General features: G+C 40.3%; 1 protein-coding gene across 1 annotated transcript in view; it reads left to right on the forward strand.

Moving 5' to 3' along the window:
* The window catches only part of RAB8B (RAB8B, member RAS oncogene family), a 60,788-nt gene that overhangs the window by 25,699 nt on the left and 16,187 nt on the right, over window positions 1-18,902 (forward strand). The gene's annotated exons all lie outside the window — the stretch shown is intronic.

The following is an 18,902-nucleotide window of genomic DNA, read 5'->3' on the forward strand; positions in this document are numbered from 1 at the left end:
CCTTTTAACTGTCAAGGCTTTTATTGATGGAGGGCTTTGGCTGATGGTTTGACTTGCTCTGTTTTTGTTAGGGTCTTTCGGGTAATGAGCCTGTTGTCTCTCTCCTCTTTTGGTGTCCTGCTTTCTCTTCTCTAAGTGGCCCCTGGAAGCCATTCTGGCTGGTGGAGCAATGGCAGAAGTTCTTATACAGCAGAGACTTCTGTGACATACGGTTTTGTGATTGTTGCCAGAGTTTGAAGAAAATTGTGGTTGGGGGAGAAAGTAAAACTCTCTAACCAAGATAAAATATCCAATTCTTTTTTCCCCCTGGTGGTAGCACTTGTATTATTGTTCCTTCTGATTTAATTACAGAATTGGTTTTTATTTACTTGCCTGTGGATTTTTAAAAATCACCTATGCCCCTAAACCTATCTAAATTAACATGTTACTTTAAGAATTAGAATTAAGATAATGTTAACAGAACTTTTAAAATTTTTTTTAAAGATAGATTTATTTATTTATTTATTTCTGTGTGTGTGTGTGTGTGAGAGAGAGAGAGAGAGAGAGAGTTTGTGTGTGTGTGAGTGAGCCCAGGCAGGCAGAGTGGCAGGCAGAGGCAGGGGAAGAAGAAGCACGTTCCCTGCCGAGTCAGGAGCCGGAAGTGGGATTTGATTCCAGGATGCTGGGATCATGACCTGAGCCAAAGTCAGCCACTTAACCTACTGAGCCACACAGGCATTCTGGTAACAGAACTTTTAATTCAGTCCTGTATCTCTAGAAGAGACTGCCTTGTTGTCTTTTTTCCCATTCTAAAATGAAAAGACATCTATATTATGTTGTGATTTGTTCTTTTAACAATAATGAAAATATTTTAGTGTATGTGTGTGTGTTTGTCTTTTCTTTAGCACCTAAAATTATCCAAATATGTAACTTAATTTGTCAGTCATTAAGATGGCATTCCAAGAGGATTAGTTTGGAGATGTGTGAACCTGATTGTATTCAGAAGTTATTAATCAATGTCAAGGAGTATTTTTTGAGTACCTGTAGTGTACTCAGCAAAAAAGAGGGAGGTTCTGAAAGAATTGCTATTAAGTAGAGGTTGAGGCTCCTGCCTCATAAGGACTTACCTCTCATTCACCCTGTAAACATCTTACTCTGCTGTATCACTGGGCTCGTTTGTCTGCCTAAATCTAGTTGGGAAGGCAAAACGTGTCCTGTGAAATAAAAAGAATAATTAAATGCCATCTCCAATGGTACTTATTCTAAATTCTCTAGGAATTTGGGGCAGAGAGTGAGCAGAGTCAGTTACGATAGCTGGAAGACAGAGAAAGTAGAGTTACTGAGTCTTGAGCCATTGTCAGCATTCCAATGGGAAGGATGGAGAATATTCCAGACAGTGGGGGAATCCAGACAAATGCTTAGAGGTGGGGAATATCAGAGTGGAGCATGAAGGAGGCACTTCTGAGCGTGTGTTCAGAGGAATTGTGAGAAGTAAGGCTGGGTATGTTGGGTGGAGATCTGTATTTTAAGGTGGATGGATAATTTTAGCATTTCATAAGCTGAAAAGGTACCCCACATCCTGAGGGTGCTTACAGTCTACTTTGGGAGAAGGGAGGGATTATAAATAGAGATGAGGCTTCCCTGTAAGTGCAGTGCTGGAAGCCAGTCCTGAGATGGAATTATTATAAGTAGGAAGCTTGGAGTCACCCTGTCCAAAGGCACCCTTGAGCTCTATTGGGACTGCTTGGGCTTGGGGCTTGGCAACATTGCTGACTCAGTGACAGACTTCCTTTTTGGAACAGGCCTGACTCCTGGCTTGCCAGCGTATGACACTCAGAGTTCCCCAGGTCATCCTATCCCCAACTGCCCAGTTGACTGTCTGCAAGATCGCAATAGCCAGGGCTGCCTCCCCCTCCAGCTGGGGGTCCTGCCGCATTCCTAGATGGGTTCCCTGAGGGCTTCTCCTTGAAAACCAGGGCATGGTTGCAGATCGATGCAGGTGCTTGCCCTCTGCCCCAGGCCCACAGATTAATGGTGGCAATTTTTTCCTCAAAGCACTTATTGAAAATAATTAATAACATTATCTCATGGTAACAGGAAATCATGTTTGATTATCATTCAACTTGCTGTTACTTGGCTCCCAGGTCTCTGGCATGTAATAGTAACACATTTCATTCATGCAGCTAAGGGTTAACCGTATCCTTGGTTATCTTTCCTTCAGCTCTATTCCTCCCTCTTTGCCTGCCCAGGCTCCTGGGTTAGGTGGCTTCAGACTGGGTTTAGACAGAGACACTGTCAGGAGATGTGAGGGGAGGAAACAAGGAGACACTAGGGTATTTCTCCTTTTGCCTTTGTGCCTCGGGTAGCTTCTTTAGGAGAGGAAGCTACTGTTTCTCTGGGACTCCCATTTTCACTGGACAGGACCACCCTCTTATTCGGCAACACCTTCTCCTTTTGCCTTTCCAGCTTAGCCCTGGTACTGGCTTCCTGCTGTTGCTAAACCCTTGACCATTTCCTCTGGTTCTCAGCAACTTCATGGCTTGTTGTCATCAATTCCCTGCATTAAATTCTTTATGTAGTAAATACTTGGAAGTGGTTTCTTTTTCCTGATTGGACTATAACGTATACACTGCTCCAAAAAATAAGTTTTTCTTCTATCTTTTACAGTGTTTTTTTTTTTCTTTTTTTCTCCTGTGGTGCAGCCTCAGAAATAGGTTTAAAATAACCCATTTCAGGGACGCCTGGGTGGCTCAGTTGGTTGGACGACTGCCTTCGGCTCAGGTCATGATCCTGGAGTCCCGGGATCGAGTCCCACATCAGGCTCCCAGCTCCATGGGGAGTCTGCTTCGCTCTCTGACCTTCTTCTCGCTCATGCTCTCGCTCACTGTCTCTCTCTCAAATAAATAAATAAATAAATAAAATCTTAAAATAACCCATTTCATTATCCAACTGTCTCCTGATGAAGCAGTGTGATGTAGTGAAAAGAGCACTGAGCTTGGCGCTTCAGTGATGTCACAGAACTGTCTATGGCCGTTAAAATTTTTATGAACACTTGTAGTTATTTCCATCATAGTTTCTTTCTCATTATAAACTCAGAGTTGGAAGTCCAACCACAATTAGATAGAGACGAGTTATGTAAAGCATTCCTCTCATGTTGGAAGACATTAATGTGCATTTAAAAGTTATCCTCCAAGTGGCCAGGAAGTACATTTGACCACTGATAATACCCCAGGCATCCCAAACTTTTTTGGTTCTTCCTAGCTTTCCTGCAGAACCACGAGCACGTTCCCTAGGGCAGCATACGTGTCACAGACCCAGTCTTAGAGACTAACATGAGATGGATTTCAGTCATAAGAGCAGACAATTGCCTCTTCTCTTTTCTTCTGAACTCCCCTTATTTGGTACCTTGCCTTGGGGGAAAGATTTAATTTAATTCAAAATAGACTTGCAGTGATGGTGTCTTTTCCAGTTTGGAAGATGCCAGGATGATCAGATCTATTTCAGATTAATCCAGAATAAGAATTTTTAATGCAGTGACTGCACTGTGCATACTCCAAGGACTCAAAGATTGAATATCTGATGTTCAGGTCTCCTCAGAGTGGACCTGTTTTTTCTTTCCTGATACAGAGAAGACCTGGAAATGGGTTCAGCTTTCAGTTCTCTGTTGGAAACTGGCTCCTCCCCAGTCCTTTGTAATCTGAGTTAGTAGCACGTGGTGGGGAGGGCCTCTGGAAGGTGAACCCCCTGTTCTCACCACTTGAGCCACAGAATTCTCGTCCTTAGCATAGTGGATGGCCCAATGAAAGGAGCTGGCCAGACCTAGCTCTGCCACTCACCAGCTTGTCATCTTAGACAAGTTACATGACCTCTTTGAGCCTCAGCTTCCTTCTGGGTGAAATGGAGGGAATGGTAGCTATTTCCTGGAGTTATACTTGGCACATAGTAAGTTCATAGTAAATGGTGGCTGTTTAATGTGATCTCATGGTGCATATCAGACAAAGGACTTTGGAGTCAGGAACTCAAGATTACAGCAGATCTGCAGAGGTTTGCTGAGCTCCCTAGCCTTTGCCAATATAAATTAATACTGGCAGAGTTTTTAATATTACCATTCCTTGTGAATATTATGTTTGCTCATTATGATTTTCAGCTCGTGTTTAAAGTTCTTAGAGTTCAGAGAAAATTTCAAACTTGACCAAGACGATAGTATCTATACTGGAGTATTGGCAGGGAATGTGAAGGTGATGGTATAGTGAGTACCTTTTTTTCCTTTTAAAGTTTACTTTTTTATTTATTTAAGTCATCTCCCTGCCCAGGATGGGGTTCAGACTCACCACCCCTAGGTCAAGAGTCGCCCACTCTGCTGACCAAGCCAACCAGGTGCCCCCTCCTTTTTCTTTTAAATTGTCTTGAAACCTTAAGTCAAATTGGTTTCTAAACAGTGAAAACTTGCCTTACCGTGTTTGCCATTTGTGATAGACAAATGCCACTTGTTTACTTTCAGCCTTTGGGGAGATAATTACACGCTTGCTTATGGAAGTGACAGAATTGAAGCAGGCAGTTCCCTATCTTAGGAAATTGTGTATTCTGTGGGTTCATCATCTGTCGTTGGTTCCTCCTGAGGAGCAGGCCTTAGAATGTTACCTTTTACAAAAGACAGAAGTGAAGCATAGGATTTTCCGGTAAGAGAGTGTAATGACCAGTCATGGCCTAGGAACTCTTTCAGGCCTGTAACTTCATCTCTGTATTGCTCAGGGCCTGCAAAGAGTCAAGCTCATGTCAGGCTCAAGACTTCTTATCAAATTACATATTGAGGGGCACCTGGGTGGCTCAGTGGGTTAAGGCCGCTGCCTTCGGCTCAGGTCATGATCCCAGCGTCCTGGGATCGAGCCCCACATCGGGCTTCCTGCTCAGCAGGGAGCCTGCTTTCTCCTCTCTCTGCCTGCCTCTCTGCCTACTTGTGATCTCTGCCTGTCAAATAAATAAATAAATAGTCTTAAAAAAATTACATATTGAAATTTGTCCTTTCATTAATTAACTTGATTTCCATTTGACTAAGCTAAACTTCACTGTGTGTCATATGTGGTTGAACACTCCTTCGTGGATCTTTGTGTAGCTAATCAGTTTTCTGTTTTGTAATTTGAGTAATAGACTGTACTCATACATAGAATTGGAATTGGTTGCACAGTTGAAAAAGGGCCAAATCTGACATTTCTCTGCCCTTTGTATCGTAATATCCAAATGTGGACTCTAGCCTTGAGGCCCATAAAGGCTTATCTGAAGTAGATTAAATATCAGGTTTTCTGAATGTACAGGTTTTTTTTTTTTTTTCTTTCTTCTGTTACTTTCAGAAATTCATGCAAAGAATTGCACTCCAGTGGTTATGATCTCTTCTTTTCTCAAAATGGCCAGTGACATTTTCCCTCATGCTCCTCAATCTGCTGACAGACTGTTTGGGGTTAGAAATACATAGTCATTGTGTATCATGTTTCTTATTTCTTAAGTCCTTTGTCGTACACATTTCCTGATCTAATGGCAACGCTGCCCAAACTGGGCGTACTCACATTGTAACCACCAGATGTGGAAATCCTGCCCCAGGCTTGCCTGAGGACATCCTTGAAATGACAGTGTGTCTGTAAAGTGATCATGTGAGTGGGGAGTTCTGTTTTTGCTTTTTATAGTGATAACTGAGGGTTACAGTTAGGGTGATGCCGGGGTACTTTTGGCTCTGCCAAACACTGGTTAGATGTTGGCAAATACCACCTTTTCATTTGCAGAGGTAAAATTTCCACCTCAGTGGTCAAGTGGATTATGTTTAGCTTTTTCTCAACTTTTTATATATGACAACAGTCTGGCTCAGTCTATATGCCATACACCTAAAGGCTGGAATTCTCTATCCACTATATCCCTTTATTTACTTTAAAATAATCTGTATACACCTGCCTTTTTTTTTTTTTTCTAAACCACAGTGTAATGTGGGGCCTCATGAGTAGAAAGATGAGTTAAAAATATACAAAGCAGGGGCGCCTGGGTGGCTCAGTGGGTTAAAGCCTCTGCCTTCAGCTCAGGTCATGATCCTAGGGTCCTGGGATCAAGCCCCACATCTGGCTCTCTGCTCAGCGGGGAGCCTGCTTCCCCCTCTCTGTCTCTCTGCCTGTCTCTCTGCCTACTTGTGATCTCTGTCTGTCAAATAAATAAGTAAAATCTTTTAAAAAATATATACAAAGCAGATTATTCACCAAGGCCACTTTTGCCCTTGTGTGTGTGTGTGTGTGTGTGTGTGTATGTGTATGTGTATGGGAATTTGCCTTGAGCCTCAACTGAGCAGCTTTTAAAGTCCAATGAGCTCACTTTTATTAATGCTAGCTCTGTTGCCCTTTCCTGTTTTACAGCTGATTAGATTAATTGAATATGATTAATAAATTATAGTACGGCAGACTCAAAATTATCTGCGTTAATTAAGGACAAGGATAGCATGGAAAAATGAAATCTTCAGATGTCTTTCTTCTTGGCTTTGTTTCTGCAGATGCCACAAAGACACATCACGTGAAAGCAAGCTCACATTTCCTTATCCCTTTCTTTGTCTTCCCATACGTTCTTTTGCAAGTGACAGCAAATAAACTGAAACTGAAGAAATTAGGGAAAGAGGGACAGATTTGTCCAGTCTCCTTGGTAGATAATGGTTACAGTCTTTAGTCTCCATCTTTCAGATGGAGTATGTGAATTAGTTATTTGGTGTGTTTTTTAAAATACCTTTTCCCCCCAGAGAAATGGCATATACTCATTTTACTTATTTAATCTAGAATTTGAAGTATAGTCCTAGTGAGTACTACTTCAGCTACAGCATGTGGAATTTTTTTTTTTTCAAATTACTGAATGTTATAGACCTAGTTCATTTTTTTTTTTTAAAGATTTTATTTATTTATTTGACAGAGAGACCACAAGCAGGCAGAGGCAGGCAGCGAGAGAGAGAGGAGGAAGCAGGCTCCCTGCTGAGCAGAGAGTCTGACGCGGGGCTCGATCCCAGGACCCTGAGATCATGACCTGAGCCGAAGGCAGCGGCTTAACTCACTGAGCCGCCCAGGTGCCCCAACCTAGTTCATTTATATCTTGTTCCTTTTGTAATGTTATAATGTAACTGCTTTCCAAGTTTCTTTATATATTCACAATGACCAAGGGTTACTTTTAATATATTAAAATATAGTACTCTTAATATATAATATATCTATATATACTTTAAAAATATTCCTTCATGGTGAAAAAGACTCAGCCTTTAGTGGCTAGTCTAGTCTTGGGAAGTAGAGGGTGAGGATGTGGGAGGTGTGTGTGTTATTTTCAAGAAAGTGTACACTCAGGGGTGCCTGGTGGTTCAGTGGATTGAGCCTCCATCTGACTCTTGATCTCAGTTCAGTTTTTGATTTCACAGTCGTGAGTTTGAGTCCACAGTGGGCTCCATGCTGGGTGGGGAGCCTACTTAAAAAAAGAAGAAGAAGAATACAAAGAAGAAATCACTCACTCTTCCGTATTCTGTAGTGGGAAGTAAGGGTCATTGCCCTCCAGGACCCAAGATCAGGCTGAAGACTGCCAACCGTCTTCTATATCTTACTTGCATGCCTGTCATTTGGGGCAACCTCCTGCTTATGACCTGTTAAAAAACACATTTTGTATTGGTAACTTTGAAAACTTGCCTGAGAAAGACAGGTGCTAACATTCAGTGATCCTTAATGTGTTCCTCCAGGATTGGGAAAGAGTAGTCTATTTTGGAAGAAGTGGGTAAAGACAAACATAAGTGAATAATTCTTTTATTCAAGATTGAGGGCTACAGAGTGGAAACTGTGCAGTTAGTTTTCTTGCTCTGATGCCTGGGTCCTTTTTTTAGTTATTGGGGGTGGGGGTGGAGAGCCTTGAATGGGGTGTTCCGCTTTGAAATCGGTTTAATAAAAATAAGCTGATAAAGTATAATTTGAAATTTTTTTGTCAATTTTAGGAAAATTATTTCATGTGGTACTGGGTGATTCTCTGAGCCATTCAGGTATCAGGATAGCTTTTTAGAAATGATCTCTTGTCCATATTGTTTAGATTTTTGTTCCTCCTAACCCCAAATACTGGGATTTGGAAATAGGGAGCATAATGATCAAATGAGAAGTCTGAGGGTAGCATATTTTGATAGCCAACTCATTTTATGCTTTGATAGAGTTATCATTCTTTGTCTTTTTAAAAACGATTTTTTTAAAAAGATTTTATTTATTTGACAGAGATTACAAGTAGGCAGAGAGGCAGGCAGAGAGAGAGAGAGAGAGAGAGAGAGGAAGGGAAGCAGGCTCCCTGCTGAGCAGAGAGCCCGATGTGGGGCTCAATCCCAGGACCCTGGGATCATGACCTGAGCCGAAGGCAGAGGCCTTAACCCACTGAGCCAGGCGCCCCCCAAAATTATTATTTATTTATTTATTTATTTGAGAACGAGAGAAAGAGTATGAGCAGGAGGTAGAGGAGGTGGGAGAAAAGAATCTGAAGCGGACTGTGTGCTGAGCCCAGAGCCTCCTGCAGGTTTTGATTCCACAGCTGTGAGATCATGACCTGAGCTGAAACCAAGAGTCAGAGGGTTAACTGACTGAGCTACCCAGACGCCCCTCATTCTTTTGTATTTGAAAGTTAAAGTGGCAATAGGTGGGGGAAGAGGGAAACAAAAGAAAATATGAAGTATTCTGTCCTTCATCAGTCCAGACTGCATCCTGTAGATCTGAAACGTGAGTAAGAGAGGATCTGGATTTACCAACCCAGTTGGTACTGGGTGTTGGTATCATTGTATTCTGTTAAAAGCCAACCCAAAAAAGTAATAGGTGACTATTATATATATATATATATATATATATATATATATATGTGTGTGTGTGTGTGTGTATAATTAAATTATATAATAATAATAAATTATATATTAATTAATTATATATAATTATATTAATTATATATAATTATATATTATATAATAAATATGATATAAATAATAAATATAATAATTATTATTATATAATAATTAAGGCATTTTACTTACTTTAGAGAGTGATAAACATTCTGCCACCTATTATATAATAATTATTATTATATAATAATTATATAATATATAATTGTTTAGATTTTCTTTCCTCCTAACCCCAAATACTGGGATTTGGAAATAGGGAGCATAATGATCAAATGAGAAGTCTGAGGGTAGCATATTTTGATATATAATTATTATATAATAGGTGGCAGAATGTTTATCACTCTCTAAAGTAAGTAAAATGTCTTAAGTATGTAGAGGTGGATAGCCATTTATATATATATAAATATATAAAAATATATTAATATAATTAAATAATATAATAATATATAATAATTATATATATATATATATATATATATATATATATATGAGATAGCATAGTGGGCCCATGGAAGTCTTCCTTTGCATGTAAGGTTACAGTGCTGTGAACTTTAAACTTTGGTATTGTGAGGGAGTGTGTTTACAAATCCGGGTGATATAATCATTTGTAGAAGTTTTTCATCTTTGACTGGGAAAAACTATATTCTGTTCCTTCCATTTTTATTGATCTTTGTGTCATCCTTTTACTTGCATATACTCCCATCTGTTTGTTTTAACCTTACTCATTAGCAGTAGCTTATTATAATTACCCATCTGTCACCCTGGCTACAGTGAGCTGTAAATGCTGCTTAATTTTACTATACTTTTGTGGCATTGATGCTGGTTTTGATCAAGAAAAGGCTTTTTGCTAACTAGACTCAGCATTATGAGTTTGCAGTTATGTTTTTTTACTTTATAATCTCTGATCACCTTTCTTTTATCTTGAGAACAATCAGTGGGAGAAGAAGGTGGGAAGGGGTGAGGTAGGTGTTGCAGGAAAGAGATTATGACTTTTGATGATTCTTCAGCCTGCTGTAATTTGGTATAGACGCTTACCCACTTGCTCCCCCATTAAAAAAGAAAAGTTGGTTTGTATTAACTTGGTGAGCAAAATTACTCATTTTGCGTTTTGGACCAATATAAGCTGAAATCTTTTGTAAATAAGTGATTTGGAAATTTTCCTGAAAAATAACAAAATTATAGCTAAAGTTTATTTCAGCCCTAGTTGTTAACTGATATATTACATCGATAAAATCTTTTTTGTTTTTCTTAAGAACTCATTCTCAAAGGAAAAAAAAATACGTCATTTGTTTTTAGTTAGTTGCAACACATAATGTTGTTACTTAGTTATATTATTTTAATGTATTATTTTCTTTTTAACTTTCGTTTGCCTCCAAGTGAATGGAAAATATTATACAGTCAATACTTGGAAAGAGCCAAAGGATCAGTTTTACTGCATTTTTGGTGCAACATCATTGGAATGTAGTTGTAATTTTTTCTAGTGATAATTCCAGTGATTTGGCGGTAGAGTTTTCCCACAGCAACAGTGTGTCAAATCAGGGATTTGCTTTTCTGTTTTCATTTTCTGAATAACCACAGTATTCCCTCACCCTAAATGAAACAGACCTGACCCTGAGTTGTCAGAGACAAACAAGGAAATTCCAGGTTTAGGAAAGTGATAGTGACTCAGACTGGTGGGGGGTTGCCTGCTACAGAGGTACACTTTCTCAGAAACAGTGGCTGGAGCAGAGGAGATGTGGCTGCTTTCATTTATTTGGGAGCAGTTTGGTTCTTGAGATGGTCATGAATTAATAATGGGGAAAGGAATGGAAATCTCTGAGGCATTCTGAACTTTTATTTTTCAAGAAAGCTTAATTCATATATTAGGCTCTTTATGAAAAGAGGTTTTTTTGAATGTAAAATATCTGTTCATTGAAGACCTCTAAAACCCACATTTTAACAACTTCAAGCACATTGCTACTTCCAGATTGAGTAACACTTAAAACACATTTCCTTTTGAAAATGCAAGATTTGCAAAAGGGACTTGTCATGCATTCATTTGGCCATTCTCAAGTGGTGAACTGAATGCTGGATAATCTCTGCTGGCCCCTTAATCAGATTTAAAATTCTTGTCCTTCCTAGGTGTTCCTGCATACTTCATCTGAGTGATAGCTGTCTTTTTGCACCTCATTTGCTATTTCCGGGTTGTTGTTTTTTTTTCTCTTGATATTTTTGTAGTTCTAGCATTGAAAACTTTTTGTCATTCAACACATAGCTTATTTTTAGCAGTTATCATTTGGTACATAATGAGTTGGTTTTTTACCTTTTATTTCCCAAAGACATTTTAAGGGTTAATTAGATCTTTATAATTTAATCTATAAAGCCCTTTGAGACCTTACTTAAAACTGTTCTTATCTGCACTGTTTTTGTATCTGCCGCACGTACATTTATGGCTCAAAAAGGTAAATTCTTCCTTATTTCTAAAATTAGTTTATGAGTTTATCTTTTGTTGGTATGATTAGATTGTATAGGTACAGCTGTCTTAACGCCAAGAATGCCAAGAGGTGACTTTAATTCGGCAACAAGCAGAAGCTTTTTTTTGTTTTAGATTTTATTTATTTGTCAGAGAGAAAGCATAAGCAGAGGGAGCAGCAGGCTGTCCACTGAGCAAGGAGGCCTATGAAGGCTGGGTCCCAGGGCCCTGGGATCATGACCTGAGCCAAAGGCATTAACCCATGCTTAACAGACTGAGCCACCCAGGTGTCCTGACATTTTAAAACAATGTAAAGATGTGTAGCTTTTTCTGTAGGAAGGAGTACTGTGTGTCGCTATTGATTTATACCATAAATGAGGTTTAAGTTATTGCTTCCTATTCACAGAATAGAGGAACTAAAGAAATCTGAAAACTTCTTTCTTCTTTTTGGTATAGTAGGTGTCTTTTTAAAAGGGCAGATTATATTCACAGACCACTATGTTCATTTAAACTGTTGTTAAATGCCTTCAGAGCTTACTTTTAATGTTTTTTTTCTGCTAAACTTTAAACTTTCTGATTTTCAGAAAGGAAACCACATTATAAATTTGAATATAAACAAAACAAAAAAATTAAATGATTCTGAATATAGGCGGCAAAATTGGTACTTGGTGAACATGCTTTTATGAACTTACAGAATGTGTATTTTCAAAAGAACAATGCCTTGAACTCCTCTCTTTCATTGTCATTCTTTTTTTATTTCTTTTCTTTTTAATTTTTTTTGGAGGCGGGGGTGGGGGTGGGAGTGGGGGCGTTGAGGGGGTAGGGCCTGCAGTGGGATGTGGAAGAGAGAATCTTAAGCAGGCTCCACCCCATCACAAAGCCTGAAGCAGGCGATCTCAGGACCCAGAGATCATGACCTGAGCTGAAATCAAGAGTCAGACACTTAACCGACTGAGCTACCCTGGGGCCCCGATCTAAGTTACATTTTTTTTTAAAAAGATTTTATTTATTTATTTGACAGAGAGAGATCACAAGCAGGCAGAGAGGCATGCAGAGAGAGAGGAGGAAGCAGGCTCCCTGCTGAGCAGAGAGTCCAATGCAGGGCTAGATCCCAGGACCCTGAGATCATGACCTGAGCGGAAGGCAGCGGCTTAACCCCACTGAGCTACCCAGGCGCCCCCTAAGTTACATTTTCTTAACTTTGTTTCTACTTCAACACATTTTCTCCAAGTCCTTTATTTTGGGGAAAAAAAATTTTTGAAGCTTCAATCTGTGACTCTTATTTTTTCCCATTTCAGTACTCTGTTTTTCTAATTAGAGGTTTTAGCTAATTGTCCTAAAGTCAGGTACTCCAAAACCCATGTTTAAAAGTCCACATTTAAAAGTCCACATTTTTTTTTTAAGATTTTATTTATTTATTTGACAGCGATTACAAGTAGGCAGAGAAGCAGGCAGAGAGAGATGAAGGGAAGCAGGCTCCCCACTGAGCAGAGAACCCGATGTGGGGCTTGATCCTAGGACCCTGGGATCATGACCTGAGCCGAAGGCAGGGGCTTAACCCACTGAGCCACCCAGGTGCCCCTAAAAGTCCACATTTAAAATTAAACCTCGGTGTTTAAAAGCCCCCCCCCCCAAAAAAAAGCCTAAGCAAAATGAAGTTGTCAAAGTTGCAAAATAGCAGTATCCATCTATACTGCATCTTCATCATTAATAATAAAAATCTCAAGGAAGTGAAGGTAGCATTTCTCTGAAGTAGATTTCAATATTTAGGACAGTTTTTTCTATTTCTGGAATACCTCTGACATGTAAATAGACCAACCACATAACCCATATTCTCATAGTTTGGGATCACAGATGTTTCTAAATGTACTTTTGAAGCAAAGTATATTTTTCCCCTTTTAATTGTGAAAGTGCAGTGTTGGACTTCTGCTTCTTAAAGTGGGTCAGAGGGGATAGATACCCTGTGTTTTTTGCTGTTGATACATGGCTCCATGAGCATTAGAATTTTGCATTGCTATCATTCACTGAAATGCTAAGTGTCCCAGAATTTTGACTTTTTTCCCCCATGGATAATTTGGCTGCAGCCCAAGTGGACTGATTATAAATGCACTTGAGTGGGAACCAGGTGTGAAACATGTCAGTAAAAGGTCTCTGCTGTTTCTCTCCCTGCCCTCCCCTCTCCGATTGTCCTGGGTCAGCCTACTTCACCAAGTAACCCAAGACCGTTGTAAGGTAGAAGAGAGAGCTCTGTGTGTTCTAAGCTACAGGACCCACAGGGCAAAAATGCATCCAGATCACTGCAAGCCTGATGGTCAGGACGACTAAGCTGGCTCCAGAGTTGTTGAGGCCTGGAGCCGATGTCCTTCATACTCTTTCCACACTCCCGCACAAACCCAGAACAACTTCCCTAGGCTCTGAAAACAGAAAAGGTTGTTAGTAAATAAACATCTGTTGGCTGACTAATTGACATCAGTGTAAAATAATTTTGTCATTCTGTTCCCTCCCTGTGTTAAATTATATCTAATTTGTGGAATGAAAGGGGGCCCAGTACTGCTCATTCCAACCTTCTTTGCCCTACTAGGTCTGTTAATTATGAACGTGGATCAAGTTCAAAGGTTCCTTCCCTCTGTTCTGCAGGCCAGGCCCTCCCTTCTTGGCTGCTTCCAACCACACTGCTGGTTTCTGAGAAATATCTGATAAGCAATGCTTTAGGCGAGCTCAGGCCACATCTCCCTAGAGCCTCGCTGCCAGGTCTCTACCGGCTCTTGTTAATGTGGGTCACCCTGGACAATGCAGAGGCCTCAAGTACAACTTTACCTACTCCTCAGAGGTACGGGGCACAGCTCCCTACCCGAGTTCTGAGGGTGGAGGGAGAATATCCTCTTCCTTCTCCCACTGGAATGGAAAATCAGATTTCCTTTGTTCTTCTCCTAGAGTGCCACTCCCAACAGTGACCAAATGTGTATTCTTTCATTATTCTTAGCCCAAACAGAACCTTCTTTTTCCTCCAGGCTGGGAAGGAAATGCCTCTGAACTCCCTGCATAAAATCGGAGCAGCCAACACTCCTTGCTACCCCAAGCCCCTAATCTGCCCCCTCACTTTCTGAACTTGATCCAGTCTCGCTATCGCCCACACCTGGTCACCAAGGCTCACAGGCCCTCTGTATACTGAGTAGCACGGTATGGAGTAGTGCCTGCCACCCACTCCCTCCACCACTGCTAGCTCCCACTATGTTTTTAAAGTTGCCTTTCATGTCTAAATTTGGTTAGATTTTTCTGCTATCATTAATGAATATCTTCAGATACCACTTTTTTTCAAATAACTACTTATTGCTTCTTAAAAATTAGTAAGAATTTCAGGCATACAGAGTATACCTACTATAAAACACTCCCACATTCAGATACCACCATGCAGTTTTAGAAATAATAAATGATTGAATTGAAGTCCCTCTGAACCTCTCCTTAATCACCTCTTCTACCATTTCTCTTCAAAGGTAACAGCTATATGGATTTTGTTGGGTCATTCTCATATGTTTTTATACTTTAATTACACATGGATGTATGTATAAATGATACGTTCTATAGTTTTGGGTACTTTTGAAATTATATAGGAATGGTTTGACTCTGGGAAATTTTGCAGTTGGCTTTTTTCACTTCATATTATGTTTTTAGATTCAATCATGTTGATACATGTGACTCTTGGTCACTGTTCCTGGATATCCCCTGTATACCAAGGTGTTCTCTCACTGGGGGCCATTTCCGTTGTTGCTAACCTTTTGCTATTGACCCTTAAAGAGCAGGCCTCCCCAGGGAGATACGGACATTCTTGCACACATCTCTTTGGAAGGCCTTTGGAAGGATCTTTAAATGACAAGTTTGATTTTAGACTCTTTTGAGTTAGTCTTTGTGAATCTGGGTAAGTTGCTGTGGCTCCCTGGGCCTCAATTTGCTTGGGCACACAGGGTGGACTAAACTAAAGAACCTCTAAGTTTCTTTCCAAGCCTAGAATTCTTTCTGGCTTCTCTCCCTCCTTACAGAGTATAGTATGTATCAGTGATGAGTAACTGCTTAGCATGAGAATCAGTTCAGGGGAAGGGGAAAAAAAAAAAGACTCTTGTGTGTCTGTGTGCATGTATTTAAATTCAAAATGAAAATGACATTGAGTCCCTTGGGAATGTTTTCTTACCATGTAGATTTCCTATTCTATTGACTAGATAAATATTAATGACAAAACTGGCACTGCTTTAAAGCCATCAAGAAGTTAATGGTCGGGCTTATTCTAGTAAACATGGAAGCAGTGTTGGAGTCTTGTCTCCTGAGAGTAGATGTTGGGCTGTGTTGCCAGCTGGGCAGGCCGAGGGATTGCTCATGAGTTGGGATGACTCAGGGTCGTCATTTTGAACATGAATTATTGTATTATGTGCTGCCAAGAAATGATGCTTTCTAAAAGACTGTTGAAATATGAAGGGCTTTTTTTTACTCTAAGCGTAATGCCCTTCAGAAGCTGTATTTTTGAGATCGTATGGTCTCTTTAAATTAAAAAAAAAAGAAAAAATGTTGCTCCCTTCCTGCCAGAATGAGCTGCGGTTCTTGCTGCTGTTGATCTGACAGCCCCCTCCTTCTTTGCAGTCTCTCATCACCTGAGGCTAGGATACAGGCCAGTGCTTTGGAACTATAGTCTCAGGGACTTGCAGGCTGTGAAGATCGTGGATTAGTGCAGAGATGTCGTGGCAACTACCTGGGTTGCTCATTGTCATTTTTTCCTTCATATTGTCTGTTAGTGGCTGAACGCTAGATGAAGTACTAGAGTTATTATCAAACCTGGTAACCTACACATCAGGCTGTTATGATTTGTCCATTTCCTATAGCTGTGAACACAAAATTTTACTAATTAATAGATTGGAGTATCATTCTAACAGATATCGTGATCAATTCAACAGCTTTTCCATTCTCTCCTATTTTTAGCCATCCTGGGGTCAGGGAAGTGACCCAGCTGCAGGGATGGGTCTTGATCAATCTAAATTTAGGGAGGAGTTTAGCTTAATCCAATCTTGGTGACTGCCGGTGGCAGAGGTTGGTTCCGGAACTCAGCATTAGCCTCTAGAACATGACATTCTCATGGCTATAGTTCTAGAAGTGAAACATGAAGGAAAGGTCGCTGGAGGCTTTGGGGAAACATTTCCTCACTTTGAAGTGAGAGGCACAGGAAGATGATCTCTTTTCTTCTCGGCATTGCTCTTGTGGTCAGGAACCATTACCAGTCAGGGGATGAAACTGACACTCCCAAGAGGGCAGAGCCAAAGGAGGTACAGAGAAATGAGCTGGAACTACTGGACTGAGCCATCCCTGAACCTCAACTCATCACTGGGCTTATTATATGAGTCAACAAATTACCGTAAGCTAGTTTGATTTGAGGTTTCTATTATTTGCAGCAGAGAGCATCCTAATTGATATAATTACATTACTGTATTATGGCTGGTTATTCTAATTCTGGAGTAGTCTCAGGAAGTTATCTTTAAAGTGAATATTAATCCACCTGTAGTCTACTGCTGTTATTGTCAAACTAATTATAAGATCTTGATTTTCATATTGTAATAGATTTCTTAGCATCCTTACTATTGTTACTACAGTATGCTAAGAAAACTTTGAACTTTCAAGTTGTTCTTAGTTCTCCCCATACTTAGTAGAATGTGACCTTTACTTACTGATTACTTAGATGAGAGTATTTAACCTTTTATTATCTACTGTATATGTGTTTCTGAATGCAGTCAAACTATCAAAGAGAGGATGGACCCTTTGCTTGATTTGAGAGTAATTCAGAGCAATATGGTAACAAAACCAAATAACACAGGATTAAGCCAGGACTTGTCATGTCAGGGATGGACGTGACCAAGGAAAGAGCTGAGGGAGGAAATGGGGGAGGACCCATGGGTGGAGTGTCATCTTCAGGGAAGGCTGTTGCATGAGGTAGCCAGGCAGAGGGGAGGAGGTGGGGGGGGGGCAGTTGGAGAGAGGCTCTGAGGGTGGCAGGGTCAGGAGAGCAGTGCCTCACAAAGGCTGTATTGCCAGGCAGAGGAAATTGACCCCACACCTTAATAGTGAGGTACCATTACCTCAGAGATGGTTGACAGTTACCCTGGAGAGGAGTTAGACCAGGGAGAGAGGCTGGCACCGAGTCCTGGGAAGCTGTTACCATAATTCATGTGTCAGGTGACAAGAGCTATAGGATAATAGCATCTGAATATGTAATATCTTACATTGATACGGAATTTCAGAGTTCCCAGAGCACATTCAAACATGTTATTTAATTAAGTCCCCTCGCCCTTTTTTTCTGGATGAAGATACAGGGGTTCAGAGCAGTTAAGAACCTCCCAAAAGGTGTCAGTGACAGAACCCAACCTATAGTCTAGGTCTTTGGACTTTCAGGTCTATTGCTTTTCAATAATAATATAAACGACATTTTCTATTATTAGTGAAATTCTAGTTGTGCTAATTTGGCTCTGCTCTGTGCATTTGTCTATCAGCTGGCTCCTGACAGCAGTGTAAACAGAAGCTAAATACCACTCGTCCCAACTCTTCTCAACACTGAACACCTCTGAATAGTGAAAAGATGGTGAAGTATTACAGATAATGGTAGAACCTCCTCAGATTACAGAAAGGTGATTCTTCTAACAAGTACAGAAAACAAAAGGCTGGATCGGGAGAAAGTTTCCTAAATGTTTTAAAGGAATGGAGAGTGACTGAGATTTTAGTGAGCCTCCAAGTTTTTTTGGGTACTCTCAATATTTATATGTAGAAACATTGTAGTAACATAGCTGTTGAAGGCTTTTCTCCTCCCAGCATAACTGCATTTAATGTTTAAGTCAATTTAGAAGATACGTAATTGACACGTTTTCTTGAAATGTCATGGAAACTGCTTTTAAGGGGTTCTGAACAGAATGCAAAAGAATAGAAAAATCTGAAAGCTGAGTGGCCAGATGATAAAGATTTAGCAAACTGCATCCAGGTTGTATTCATTAACTTGTCCCTTCAAAGAGTAGCAGCTTATTCCTGATAAGTGTGGAGCATTCTGATATTTGTCAAGGACTTTGTGGTTCTTTGTAATTGAAATTTCTAATAAGTTTCGAACTACCATAGTGCAGGGTTGCGGGGGGTGGATGGGTAAGAGAGGGTTGGACTTTTAACTGCCAGGGCCCCCAAACGTCTTTTACATGGAACCTGTCTGGCCCACCTGAGTGCTACTTACAGGTTAGAATTACCTGGAGAGCTTTTAAAAATTACCAATGCATAGATCCTACCCCACCTTTTTTTTTTTTTTTTCCTTTTTAAAGATTTTCATCCTTTATTTGAGATAGAGTGAGCACATAAGCAGGGGATAGAGGGGAAAAGAAGCAGGCTCTCTGTTGAGCAGGAAGCCCGATGTGGGTCTCAATCCCAGGACCCTGAGATCATGACCTGAGCCAAAGGCAGATGTTTAACATGCTGAGCCACCCTGGTGCCCCAGATCCTACCCTTGACCAACGAAGTCAGAATCTCAGAATTTGGGGAAAGGAA

Source organism: Mustela putorius, unplaced genomic scaffold (genome assembly GCF_011764305.1).
Source record: "Mustela putorius furo isolate JIRA1106 unplaced genomic scaffold, ASM1176430v1.1 tig00003896_pilon_pilon_pilon, whole genome shotgun sequence".
In the NCBI taxonomy this organism is placed as follows: Eukaryota; Metazoa; Chordata; class Mammalia; order Carnivora; family Mustelidae; genus Mustela; species Mustela putorius.